This window comes from Oryctolagus cuniculus, chromosome 3 (assembly GCF_964237555.1).
Source record: "Oryctolagus cuniculus chromosome 3, mOryCun1.1, whole genome shotgun sequence".
NCBI classification, from domain to species: Eukaryota; Metazoa; Chordata; class Mammalia; order Lagomorpha; family Leporidae; genus Oryctolagus; species Oryctolagus cuniculus.
In genome coordinates, this window is record NC_091434.1 from 180695142 (window position 1) to 180708342 (window position 13201).

The following is a 13201-nucleotide window of genomic DNA, read 5'->3' on the forward strand; positions in this document are numbered from 1 at the left end:
ATCCTCAATTCAGATTTCTTGGCACTGAGGGACTGCTCATTTCCTTGTTGACATTGCCACTTTTTCACTCTTGTCTTACAGCATAAGGCACATAGGGCGACTCACAGTGGGATGGATTCCCTCTATTACAGCAGAGCCCCAACCATGGCCAAGACATGCCTTGGCCGTAGAACTCCTCTTCCTGGGATGCTGGAATACCTGCTCTTGCCAATCTGACATTCTGCTGTTTCTCTTTACTACATTAAATCTGTTTCTTAAGCAGGACTTGTTACACGTGAGCTTTTCCTCTATGCTTTGTGTGACAGGTAGCATTCCAGTAATATCCACTCTGGCAGAAGAATGAAAATCAAGTTCTAGCAGTTACCTATGTATGTTGCTGTAGCCAGGATTCAGAATTGCTATCTAGGTGCATGCGCTGGTTTCTGAATTCCTCTGCCTGTTTATTCTGCTTCTGCACCTCCCTCCTCATTTCTTTGAATTGGACCTCATTCATGTCATTCTTCATTTATATCTTCAGCTATTATTGCAATCACATGCTTTCTTTTTTTTAATTCACGAACTCAAGAACAATGCTTTTGTTCTACCTTGCCCTGATCACAATGGCACTCCTTTATAAGTACTCAGCTTATAATTTCCTTTACATGTGGTACTTCTCGTATTTACTTTAGTAATTCCCATCAGAGAGACCATCTAGTTGAGATTAACCAGAAAATAAGGCAAAAGAATACAGGAAGTGTCCACGTGAGCAAATACAGGAAGAGCTCATTGCTGAGGCTTACTCCTCGCTGCAGGCACTACCCTGGCCTTCAGGATCATCTCACTCTGGCCCAGCCGTCTCTTTCAGGATGCGTCTCCAACACACTCAACAAGGTGGTACTCAGAAAGGGCGCAGGCAGCAGTGGGTAAGAACCTCAAGAAGGTAGAGAGACCATTCTGCTGTAAGCTAGGGGGAACTGTGGCACTCAGAGCCATTCTTTGTACTGTGCAGGCCATGGCTGGTGTAATAGTTCCTTTTGTTTATCAACTTGGCTAGGCGTGATACCAAATATTTGATAAAACCCCAGGTTGGATATTGCTGTGAAATTATTATTTTTAAAAAAGATTTGTTTATATATTTATTTGAAGCGCTGAATGACAGAGAAGTGGAGTAGGGGGAGAGGCAGATAGATCCATCTTACATCCACTGATTCACTCCTCAGATGGCTGCAATGTGTTTGGCTAGGCCAGGTCAAAGGCAGAAGACAGTAACCACATCTGTCTCTCACACTGGTGGCAGGGTCCCAAGTACTTGGCCCGTCTCCCACTGCTTTGCCAGGTGCATCAGCAGGAAGTTGGATCTGAAGCAGAGCAGCTGGGTCTCAAATTGGTGCTCCGATATGGGATGCAGCCATTATGGGGAGCAGCTTAACCTACTGTGCTACAGTGATGTCCCCTGTGGAGTTATTTCTTTTTTAAGATGTAATTAATAGTTAAACCAGTTGAGTAAAGCAAATTACCTTCAATAATGTAGGTCAACCCCATCCAGTTAATCTAAATCCTTAAGAGAAAAGACTGTTGCCCTCTGAGGAAGAAATTCTGTCTCCAGACCACCTTTACCTGGGGGCTGCAACATCAGCTCTTCCATGACTTTCCAATTTGCCCATTGGCTCTGCAGATCCAGACATGCCAGCCCTAAGATTGTATGAGCCAATTCCTTCATCTCGGTTTTCTGCCTCCATCTCTCCCCCCCTTTCCTCCTATAGATTCTCTTTCTCTGGAGACTCCTAACTAATACAGCTGGCGTTTGGGAAGGGCCACTACATGTCAGAAGGACTGGCATTCATATGAGTTAAAGCATAGCTGAAATCCTAGGTTGACATTCACATTCTGAATCCAAGATCACTTCAGACAGGACCAGCAAGTAGGCAGGCACATTGTGTTGAGTGCTCAATTCCATGTTTTTCTGGGTGTCTGGATGTTCCAATGTCATTTCAATAGGTGGTGCAGAAAAAGGCTATGAAACAGATTATTGACCATTGAACAAAATTTTGAGAGGTATTACATCATAATATTTCACCTACATGATAAGTTAAAAAGTCAGTATTTTTAAGTTTATGGTCACATATTAGTCAAGGGTATCATGAAAAATGATGACTACAGAATAATGGAAGATGAGGTAAATGCTTTAAGTGCCAATAGAAATGGCAAATTTTCTGTCTTCTGCCTTTTCATCCATCATATTTATTTGATTACAGGGTAACTGGGTATTTTTCCACCTGATTTAAATGTTTGCAGGCTTTGGTTAAGTAGTTCTGACTTAAATGACAATGAATATTTATTCTGGAAAGTGATTTGGTTTGTGGGCCAGTAAGCTTGACATATCAAACAATAAATCATTGCAACATAGTTTTCTTTAACTGCTACCTTAACTGCATATAAGGTTTGCATAAGGTGAACAGTATTCTCCAAACCTTCAGTGGGATGCTGTCTTGTACATTTCACTACTTTAAGTTTAAATCAGGCAGTAAGCACATCCAGCAGGCAGAAATCCCTGTGTTCCAAGTCTCTTCCTTAGTTGACACAGCCTGTTGTGCAATTGAGATATCGATATTCCTGGGGCTGAAAAGGTCAACATTTCAGGAGGAAGATAGGATCCAAAGACTGCAGATCTGTGGGTGCTGTGTGGCCATGTTGTTAGAATGTTACTTAAGGCAAAATCTGAGGGCAATGTTACTGTTGCAAAACCTAATCTAGTAGATGGCTTTTTTGGGGGAGGGGTGGAAATGGAAACAAAATGGTCATGCCCTAAATAAGAACAAATGCTATTAGATTTAAGAAACCAAACAGAGTTGATCAAATCAGATTATAACAAACTCAGGAAGTTGTAGAAGAGAATGTGTGCAGACACAAAGGGCAAGAATGAAGGATTAAGGAGAGGCTTGCTGCAGGCTAAATTTTGCAGAGAAGGTGACTCTGACCCTGACAGGGCTCATGAAAAAGGGAGATAAAGAACAAGCACAGAAGGGATTTACAGAGCCTGCACACAGGGAGGGCCTGAAATTTGCATGGCATTGTGCTAAACATTTCACAGGTACTGACTCCGAATCCTCATAACAATCCTAGAAACCAGGTTGCCATTTTTATTCCATTTAACGAATGGAGAAACTAAAAGCACAGAAGACGTAAATATCCAGTGCAGGTCCCAGAGCCAGGGAGCACTAGAGCCAATTTGGAACCCAGGGTTCATGGAACCTGAAAGTTTTCATTTACAATACTGGAGCATTTCTTTCAGAAACAGGCTAGAGAGTCACAACTATAAAATCCCGCAACAGGTCTTGAAAGAGGTGAGGACCAGTGAGGTTTTCACCTTATTAACTTAATGTTGAATACAATTTGGGGGGGGGGGCTGTGTTTGAATGCAGACAGTCTGGCTCTAGAACCTGAACTTTTAGCTACTCCACTGGCTACATGTGGGAGCTAGTTGTGGAGTTAGCAGTTGGCAAAGTTGAGGTTCAAAGTAAAAATCAAGTATTCTAGTTACCACTTCGTTAGATTGTCTATCCTGTTTCTTGATGTAGCAGTGTTTTAAAGTTGAAGGACACAACTCACAGTGGTTTTAATAACTTGTTCAGGTCATACAGACAATGAACAACAAAGGTGTGATTGAAACCAATTTAAAAGCGAATCCGGAGCTGGCACTTAAATGACCATTCTGCATTTCCTTTTAATAAAAGCAATAGTGCGCTAGGACATTGACAAGGACATTTCATTCATACTGAGATGTGTTGTTTGCCAGAGACTACGTCCAAGATGTCTTGAATTGAGAGTTGTAATATGAATCAAATTCAGTGTGAGAGAAGCATGAATGTGTATATGTGCACATATTAGCAAAATTAATCTTAGCTGCCTTAATTGATTAATCCTGAAATCTTTTTTTTTCTTTTGACAGGCAGAGTGGACAGTGAGAGAGAGAGAGACAGAGAGAAAGGTCTTCCTTTACCGTTGGTTCACTCCACAATGGCCGCTGTGGCTGGCGCACTGTGCTGATCCAAAGCCAGGAGCCAGGTGCTACTCGTGGTCTCCCATGCGGGTGCTGGGCCCAAGCACTTGGGCCATCCTCCACTGCACTCCCGGGCCACAGCAGAGAGCTGGACTAGAAGAGGAGCAACCGGGACAGAATCCGACGCCCCAACTGGGACTAGAACCTGGTGTGCTGGCGCCGCAGGTGAAGGATTAACCTATTGAGCCGTGGCGCCAGCCTAATCCTGAAATCTTAAAAGCTTAATACGTTAGAAGCTTATATGTAGCTCACGTAAAATCTATGACAGAGATAGGAATGAGAGAATGACTCTGCACTTAGGAATGCCATTTTTAGTGTCTCTTTTAAGGTCATGGTAGGCATTAGTATTCAATTATTAAAATGAGAAAGAATGGAGAATTTCAGAGTTTTTTTATGGGCACGATTTGGAAGTGGCTTCTGTTATTCATCCATCCTCTTCATGGTCATGGTTTAGTCATATAGCTACCCCAAAATGTAAGAGAATACAAAATGTGTTCTAGCTGTGTGTCAAGGAGGAAAAGGAAATGGGTTTGGTAGAGTTACTGTGTCACCACATGCCTATAGTATGTGTGTCTTCATTTTTAGTAGAGAAAGTAGAGAATTTGAAATGTTTTCTGAAGTTGTGATACCAATATGAAAGTGGGGTATTGAAGTCCCTCATTGCTCTTGTATTTGAGTCTATGTTTTCCTTTAGACATCTTAACATTTCTTTGAAATAGTCAGGTAGTCTGTAGTTAAGTTCATATACATTTATAATAGTTACTTCTTCCTGTTAAATTGATCCCTTAGTCATTACATGGTGCCTTGATGTCTCTTTTAACAGTTTTTGTTTTCAAGTCTATTTTGTCTGATATTAAGATGGCTACAGCCACTCTTTTTAGTGTCTGTTGGCAAGGAATATCTTTTTTATTCTTTCACTTTCAGTCTTTGTTCATCTTTGTTGTTGTGATGTGTTTCTTGCAGGCAGTAAACAGATGGGTTTTGTTTTTTAATCCATTCAGCCAGTCTGTGTCTTTTCACTGGAGAGTTGAGGCCACTTACATTCACGGTGACTATTAATAAGTAACAACTTTGCCCTGCCATTTTCCCAAAAAATTCCTATTTTTACTTTGAATTTCCTTTGAAGCTTTACTGAGAGATTTTCTTCTTTTACCTTCTTTCATTGTAATGACCATGTTTCTGTGTTTCTGTGTGCAGCACATCGTTATGTATCTTTGCAGTGCTGGATGGGTGGTAACACATCTTTCAATTTCTGTTATGGAAGGTCTTTATTTCTCCTTCATTCATAAATGAGAGCTTTGCAGGGTACAGTATTCTGGGTTGACAATTTTTTTCTCTTTAGACTTGGACTATATCTTGCCATTGTCTCCTAGCTTTTAGGATTTCTTTTGAGAAGTCTGCTGTGAGTCTAATTGGTGATCATCTGAAAGTAATCTGGCATTTCTCTCGTGCATATTTTAGAATCTTTTCTTTATGTTTTACTGCGGTGAGTTTGATTACAATGTGTTTTAGTGAAGATCTTTTCTGGTCATGTCTGTTAGGAGTTCTATGTGCTCCCTGTACTTGGATGTCCCTTTCTTTTTCCAAATTAGGGAAACTTCCTGTTATTATTTCACTAACAAAGCCTTCTAATCCTTTCCAGTTCTTCAGTACCCGTATATTGGGTCGTTTGATAGTATCCTGTAGATTCCCAAGAGTGTTTTTCAGTTTTCTAATTTCCTCTTGTTGTTGGTTTGACTGAATAATTTCCTGTGCTTTGTTTTCTAAGTGGATATTCTTTCCTCTGCTTCACCGATTCTGCTTTTAAGGTTTTCCACTGCATTTTTTATTTGTTCTATTAAATTCTTCATTTCATTTGATTTCTTTTTAAGATCTCAATTTCATCAAGAAGTTTTCGTTAATTTCTTGTATGGATTTCAGTAGTTCATGCATTTGCTTCTGATCACTTCTGTGTAACCTTATGATCAATTTTTTGAATTCCATTTCTTGCATTTCTTTAATCTCATTATCTTCACAACCTAGTATTGATGTGTTGTGTTCTTTTGGGGGTGTCATGTTGTCTTCCTTATTGTTGCTTCTTGAATTGGTGCATTTGTTGTTTGGTATTTGCTTTCTTCTTTGTTTTTTCACTGTGGTGGTTTTTATTTGTGTACTATGTGTCTGTAGATAATTGGAGTGTCTGCTTTCAGTGACTATCTAGAGTCTTATAGTGGACGTGGCCAGGAAGCTCTGTTCAGTTCTCCAGGGTGAAGTATGTGTCTAAGGTGACACACCCAGGTTTGGCATGGCATGGTGAATCTTCTCTCTCTCTCTCTCAAATCAGAATGAAAGTTAATCTGTTGAGCTTAGCTCCTCTCCTCAAAGGAGACAGTGCCCGAGTGCTAGCCCCAGTGGATATAATGTTTGTCCACTCTGCCCCAGGGACCACACAAAGGATCTTTGCAGTCTTTAGTGCAAGCTCAGATTACCCAGCTATGTCCCTCAGCAGGTAACCAAGAAGTCCTGAGTGTGTGGCACACAAACCTCCCACACTCATGCGCACCCAGCCCCCTGTTAGTTCTCCCTACCAGAGTCAGAAGTCTCCACTCAGCTGGTTGCTGGGCACAGACATGAGCACAGCTTTTATGTATTTCCAAAATGGTGCCCACTCTATCGGCTTGCTATAGGATGCTGTTGTATAGTGATTGGGGAGAGAAACGTGTTATTCCTCCTCCAGTTTGGCATGTACACTATCCCCCATGGGGCTCCAAGCTGGGTTCCCTCTAGGCTCTTCCTGTAGCTTTATCACTGTTGGCTTGGGCTCCTGCGGTCTGGCCTTACCTCCATTTCCAACGCTGTTGCATAGGTTCTTAAGCTGCTGGAGTCCTGAGTTGTGAGCATCCTTGCCCTCCATGTAGGTCCAACTCTGTCCCTCTAATTTTTTTTAATTTTTTATTGTTATTTTTAAAGATTTATTTATTTGAAAGTCAGAATTACACACACAGAGAGGAGAGGCAGAGAGAGGCCTTCCATCTGTTGGTTCACTCCTCAATTGGCCACAAAGGCTGGAGCTATACTGTTCCAAAGCCAGGAGCTTTCTTCCGGAGCTCCCACATGGGTGCAGGGGCCCAAGGACTTGGGCCATCTTCTACTGCTATCCCAGGCCATAGCAGGGAGCTGGATGGGAAGCGGAGCAGTCGGGACTAGAACTGGTGCCCATATGGGATGTTGGTGCTTCAGACCAGGGCATTAACCTGCTGTGCCACAGCGCTGCCACCCCCTCTAATTTTTGTAGTTTCCTCTCCCATTTTCTAACTTTTCCTGAGACTGCACTCTTGTCACTTTTTAAAAACTATCTTCTCTGGGCCAAGCACCGTGGTGTAGCGGGTAAAGCCGCCACCTGAAATGCTGGCATTCTGTATGGGCATCATTTTGAGTCCTGGCTGCTCCACTTCTGATCCAGCTCTCTGCTATGGCCTGGAAAAGCAGTGGAAGATGGCCCGAGTCCTTGGGCCCCTGCACCCATGTGGGAGGGCCAGAAGAAGCTGCTGGCTCCTGGCTTCGGATCTTCACAGCTTTCATTGTGGCCATCTGGGAATGAACCAGCGGATTGAAGACTCTCTCTGCCTCTGCCTTTCTGTAACTCTACCTTTCAAGTAAAAATAAATAAATAGCTCTCTGCTATGGCCTGGAAAAGCAGTGGAAGATGGTCCGAGTCCTTGGGCCCCTGCACCCATGTGGGAGGGCCAGAAGAAGCTGCTGGCTCCTGGCTTCGGATCTTCACAGCTTTCGTTGTGGCCATCTGGGAATGAACCAGCGGATGGAAGACTCTCTCTGCCTCTACCTTTCAAGTAAAAATAAATAAATGTATGAAATAAAAGTTATAAACTGTCTTTTCCTAGACTAGAGCAGTAAGCTCCCTCCCTACTCTGCCATCTTGGAACTCCCCTCACAATTTCCCACAAGTTTTCATATGATGTATTATCATCTTTATTTATTTACAGACATTTTTTGATTTCTCTTTATTTCTTCTGTGACTCACTCTTTATTCAGGCACATTTATTCAAACTCTGTGTGTTTGCATATGATCTAGAGATTCTTGAATTGTTGATTTCCAGCTTCATTCCATTTTTGTCAGAGATGATAGATGCATGGTATGATTTAAATTTTTGTGAATTTGCTGATCTTGCTTTATGGCCTAGCATTGGTCCATCCTAGAGAAAGTTCCATGTAATGATAAGAATGTGTATTCTGCAACTTCGGGGTAAAATGTTCTGTAGATATCTGTTAGGTCCATTTGGTCCATAGTGTTAGTTAACGCTGTTGTTTCCTCACTGATTTTCTGTCTGATTGATCTGTCCATTGAAAAGTTGATTGTTGAAGTACTCTGCTACTATTGTATTGGAGTCTATGTATCCCTTTAGATCCATTAGCAATTATTTTAAATAGCCAGATGCCCTGTAATTAGATGTGTATACATTTATTATAATCACATCTTCCTGTTGATTTGATCCCTTAATCATTACATAGTGTCCTTCTTCACTCTTTTTGATAGTTTTTATGTTAAAGTTTATTTTGTATGATATCAGGATGCCAACACCTGCTCTTTTTGCCTTTCCATTAGCTTGGAATATCTTTTTCCATCCTTTAATTTTCAGTCCACTTATATTTTTGTTGACGAGTGTGTTTTGTGTAGGTAGCATATAGATGGGTCTTGTTTTTAATCCATTCTTTCAGTCTGTATCTTTTAACTAGAGAGTGGAGACCATTTATATTCAAGGTGACTATTGATAAGTAATGACTTGGCCCTGCAGTTTTCCCATAAATATTCCCTTTTTCACTTTGGATTTCTTATGTACTTTTATTATAGATTTTGTACCTTCACATTTTTGCATAATGATGGCTACTTTTCTGTGTTTCTGTGTATAATACATCCTAAAGCATTTTTTTTAAGCCTGGGCATGTGACAACATAGTCTTCCAATTTCTGTTTGTTGTGAAAGGTCTTTATTTCACCTTCACTCATAAATGAGAGCTTTGCAGGGTACAGCATTCTGGGTTGACAGTTTTTTCTCCTAAGACTTGGACTATATCTTACCCCTCCCTTCTAGCCTGTAGGGTTTCTGATGAGAAGTCAGATGTAAGTCTTCTTGGGCACGTTTTAGAATCTTTTCTTTATGTTTTACTGTGTAAAGTTGAACTACGATGTCTTATGGTAAAGACCTTTTCTGGTCGTGTCTGTTAGGAGTCCAATGTGCTTTCTCTACAAGGATGTCACTTTCTTTCTCCAAATTGGGGAAGTTTTCTGTATTTATTTCACTAAATAGGCCTTTTAATCCATTCTCTTTCCACACCTTCAGGAACTCCTAAGACGCATATGTCGGGTTATTTGATAGTATCCCATAAATCTCAAACACTCTTTTTAAGTTTTCTGTTTTATTCTCTCTCTTTTTCTTTTTTTTGGTCTGACTGTAAGATTTTCAAAGATTTGTTTTCTAGTTCAGATATTCTTTTTCTGCCTCACCAAGTCTACTGTTAAGGCTTTCCACTGCATTATTTATTTGATCTATTGAATTTTTCATTTCTAATATTTCATATTGATTTCTCTTTAAAAATCTCAATTTCATGGGAAAAATTTTAATTTATGTCATGTATGTTTTTCTCTGGTTAAGGATTTGCTTCTGAAAGCAATCCGGAGTTTTTCTTGTGCACATTTAGAATAATTTCTTTATGTTGTGCTGTGGAAAGTTGGACTACAATGTGTCATGTTGAAGATCGTTTCTGGTCATGTCTGTTAGGAGTTCTGTGTGCTTCCTCTATTTGGATGTCCTTCCCTTTCTTTCTTCATATTGAAGAAATTTTCTGAATTATTTTATGAAATAGGCCTTCTAGTCCATGCTCTCTTTCCACACTTTCAGGAACTCCTAAGACCTGTATGTTGGGTCATTGTTGGGTCATTTTATAGTATCCCATATATCTCCTACACTGTTTTTGTGTTTTCTGTTTTTTTTTTTTTTTTTTTTTTTTTTTTTTTTTTTTTTTTTTTTACAGGCAGAGTTAGACAGTGAGAGAGAGAGAGACAGAGACAGAGAGAAAGGTCTTCCTTCTGTTGGTTCACCCCAAAATGGCTGCTATGGCCGGCATGCTGCACCGATCCGAAGCCAGGAGCCAGGTGCTTCTTCCTGGTCTCCCAGGCGGGTGCAGGGCCCAAGCACTTGGGCCATCCTCCACTGCACTCCCGGGCCACAGCAGAGAGCTGGACTGGAAGAGGAGCAACCGGGACAGAACCAGCACCCCAACTGGGACTAGAACCCAGAGTACTGGCGCCGCAGGCGGAGGATTAGCCTAGTGAGCCATGGCACCGGCTGTGTTTTCTGTTTTCTTCTCATTCTCATTCTCTTCCTCGTACTCCTCCCTCCTTTTCCCTCCCCCTCCTCCTCTCAGTTTTGCAATGGCAATTTCATTGCAAATCAAGTGTTCATATTTTTCATTGGCCTATGATCTTCCCTTATGTCAATTATTATATGTGACTATATTATATAAGCTAGCTTCATAATATGAGCTGTTATAAAATTACGGTCACTAAAGGAGCGTAGAATAGACATCATTACTCATGATACTTATTGCAGTGATTCTTTTAAATTGGTTCTTATTAAATTTTCTTATTCTTTTTTTAAAAGATTATTTTTTTTTTTACTTGAGCAGTATAGTTACAAACAGAGAGAGGTCTTCTGCCCACTGGTTCACTCCTCAAATGGCTGCAACTGCCAGAGCTTGGCCAATCCGAAGCCAGGAGCTAGGAGCTTCTTCTGGGTCTCCCATATGGGTGCAGCAGCACAAACACTTGGGCCATCTTCCACTGCTTTCCCAGGCCATCAGCAAGGAGCTGCATCGTAACAGGAGTACTGGGACTTGAACCAGTGATCATAGGGGATGCCAATGCCACATGCAGATGCTTAACCTACTATGTGACAGCACCAGTCCCTCTAATCCTTATCTTTATACTGTGTATCATTGAACATCAGCTTGTAAAATTCTGTAAAGAAAAAAGTTGCTCTTTTGACTGGTATGACATTGAGTTTATCAGTTAATGTTGGGGAGGGATTAATACTTTTACAGTACTGACTTTACAATCCGCAAAGATACTATATACTTTCATTTATTTCAGCTTTCTTTAATTTCTCTCAATAATGTATGCAGTTTTATGTAGAAAGTCTATTGTTATATTTATTATTTTTTGAATATATGTTTTAAAAGGATTTAATAATCCCTTAAATAAAAACAAAGTAAGGCTACAGAAGGAGAGAAAATATGCAAGTTAGTGTCAATACAAATTGTTTACTTAAGGCCTTGTATTTGTCCTTGTACATATAACATGTCAGAGCACAAAAACACATGCTGCCTGGCTCTCTTATGATACAAGGCACATCAGAAAGTAGTCCATGTCCATTGAGTGGAGTCTTCCCTGGATGTCTTTACAACTGGTGTAGGTGTGAATTCAGAATTTCCATGGGTCTCTCTCAAGGACTCTTCTTTCTCTTCAGTATTTCTATTCCTTATTTCCCTTCTACTTATAAAAATTGACATTATGCCATCTGATGTCCAGTTTTCATCATTGGCTCATGTGAGTTCCTTAAAATGTTGCTGCCCGTGAATTATGACCTGTATTTTTTTTATAACAGAAGCTAAAAGATGTAGACATCACAATTTAGTGTTTTTTTTATAAAGATTTATTTATTTATTTGCAAGTCAGAGTTACACACACACACACACATGGGGGGGGGTGTCTTCTATCTGATGGTTCACTCTCCAAATGGCCACAACAGCAGGAGTTGTGCCAATCTGAAGCCAGGAGCCAGGAGCTTCTTCCGGGTCTCCCACATAGGTACAGGGGCCCAAGGACTTGGGCCATCTTCTACTGCTTTCCCAGGCCAGAGCAGAAAGCTGGATCAGAAGTGGAGCATGTAGGTCTTGAATCGGCGCCCTTATGGGTTGCTGATGCTTCAGGCCAGGGCATTAACCCGCTGTGTCACAGCTCTGTTCCCTAGCGGTTGTTTTAAAAACAGTCACCAACTTAGAGGATTTTATACATTATTAAGTATTCTATTATTTTTCCACAGCCTGAATTTAGTATTCTACTTTATTTCCATGGCCTGAATATTATTTCTTACTTGAAAAAACATACTTCATTTCTAATCAGTTATTTTATCTTTCTTCAGTAGAAACAGTTTTCTTTTTTGGCAGAATTTTTCTTTGAAACAACATAAATGCCTTTCCAAATTAGCGCACAAGTCTTCCTTAAATGTCAGTAACAACAAGGGTAGAGTAGCAATTTTTAAAATTGCATGAAAGCCACTGTTATGCTGATGATGGTTTTGGCTGTTTCGCGGATGGTCCACCTGAACTAGTTTTGTTATCAATGCTGTTTTCATCTTCTGCATCATCTTCATCACCACCTTCTCGGAGCTCACTGTCCAAGGCCTCATCTCCAGCCACTGCCACCCAGTCCTGCATCTCCCGTTGTCCCAACAGGTCCAAGAGCTCTGTTACCAGCTCCCTCCTCTGGGCCACGCCAGCCAGCAGGCCCTCAAAGGGGTCGGCGTCACCCAGCGGCTCACAAGACGCCCGCAACCTCTGCGGCTTCCTTTTCTGCCTGACGTACGCTCCTGCTGACTCCATGGCCTAGATTTATTCTTGGGTATCTGACATTTTATGTCGCTGTAAATAATATGATTTAATTTCACATTCTAACAATTTGCTAGTGGCATATAGAAATATATACTCAGAGATCTTGCAAGCACTTAATATTCTTCATGATTTCTCACTGGTTCTTTTGGATTTTCTTTTTTCACAAAATATGTAACAAATATAAAGTTTTCATTCTTATACAATTTGAGTATCCCTCATCCAAAATGCTTCAGAACAAAAGTGTTTCAAATTTTGGGTTCTTTGGCATTTTGGAATTTTTGCACATATATAATTAAATTTCTTGGGGATGGGACCCAGTCTAAACAAGAAGTTCACTTATGTTTAATATATGCCCAATACATGTAGCCTAAAGATAACTTTATATAATATTTCTAATGTATCTGCATTTTGATTGTGACCTGACACTTGAGGTCATGCATGGAATTTTCCACTTGTAGCTCAGAAAGTTTCTGATTGGGCGGCATTCTGGATTTCA

The 13201-nt window shown here is 40.6% G+C and overlaps 1 protein-coding gene and 1 pseudogene across 1 annotated transcript in view; one reads left to right on the forward strand and one right to left on the reverse strand.

Moving 5' to 3' along the window:
- Positions 1–13201, forward strand: part of KEL (Kell metallo-endopeptidase (Kell blood group)) — a 304774-nt gene that overhangs the window by 92803 nt on the left and 198770 nt on the right. The window lies entirely within an intron of this gene.
- Positions 12376–12696, reverse strand: LOC100350993 (EKC/KEOPS complex subunit GON7 pseudogene; annotated as a pseudogene).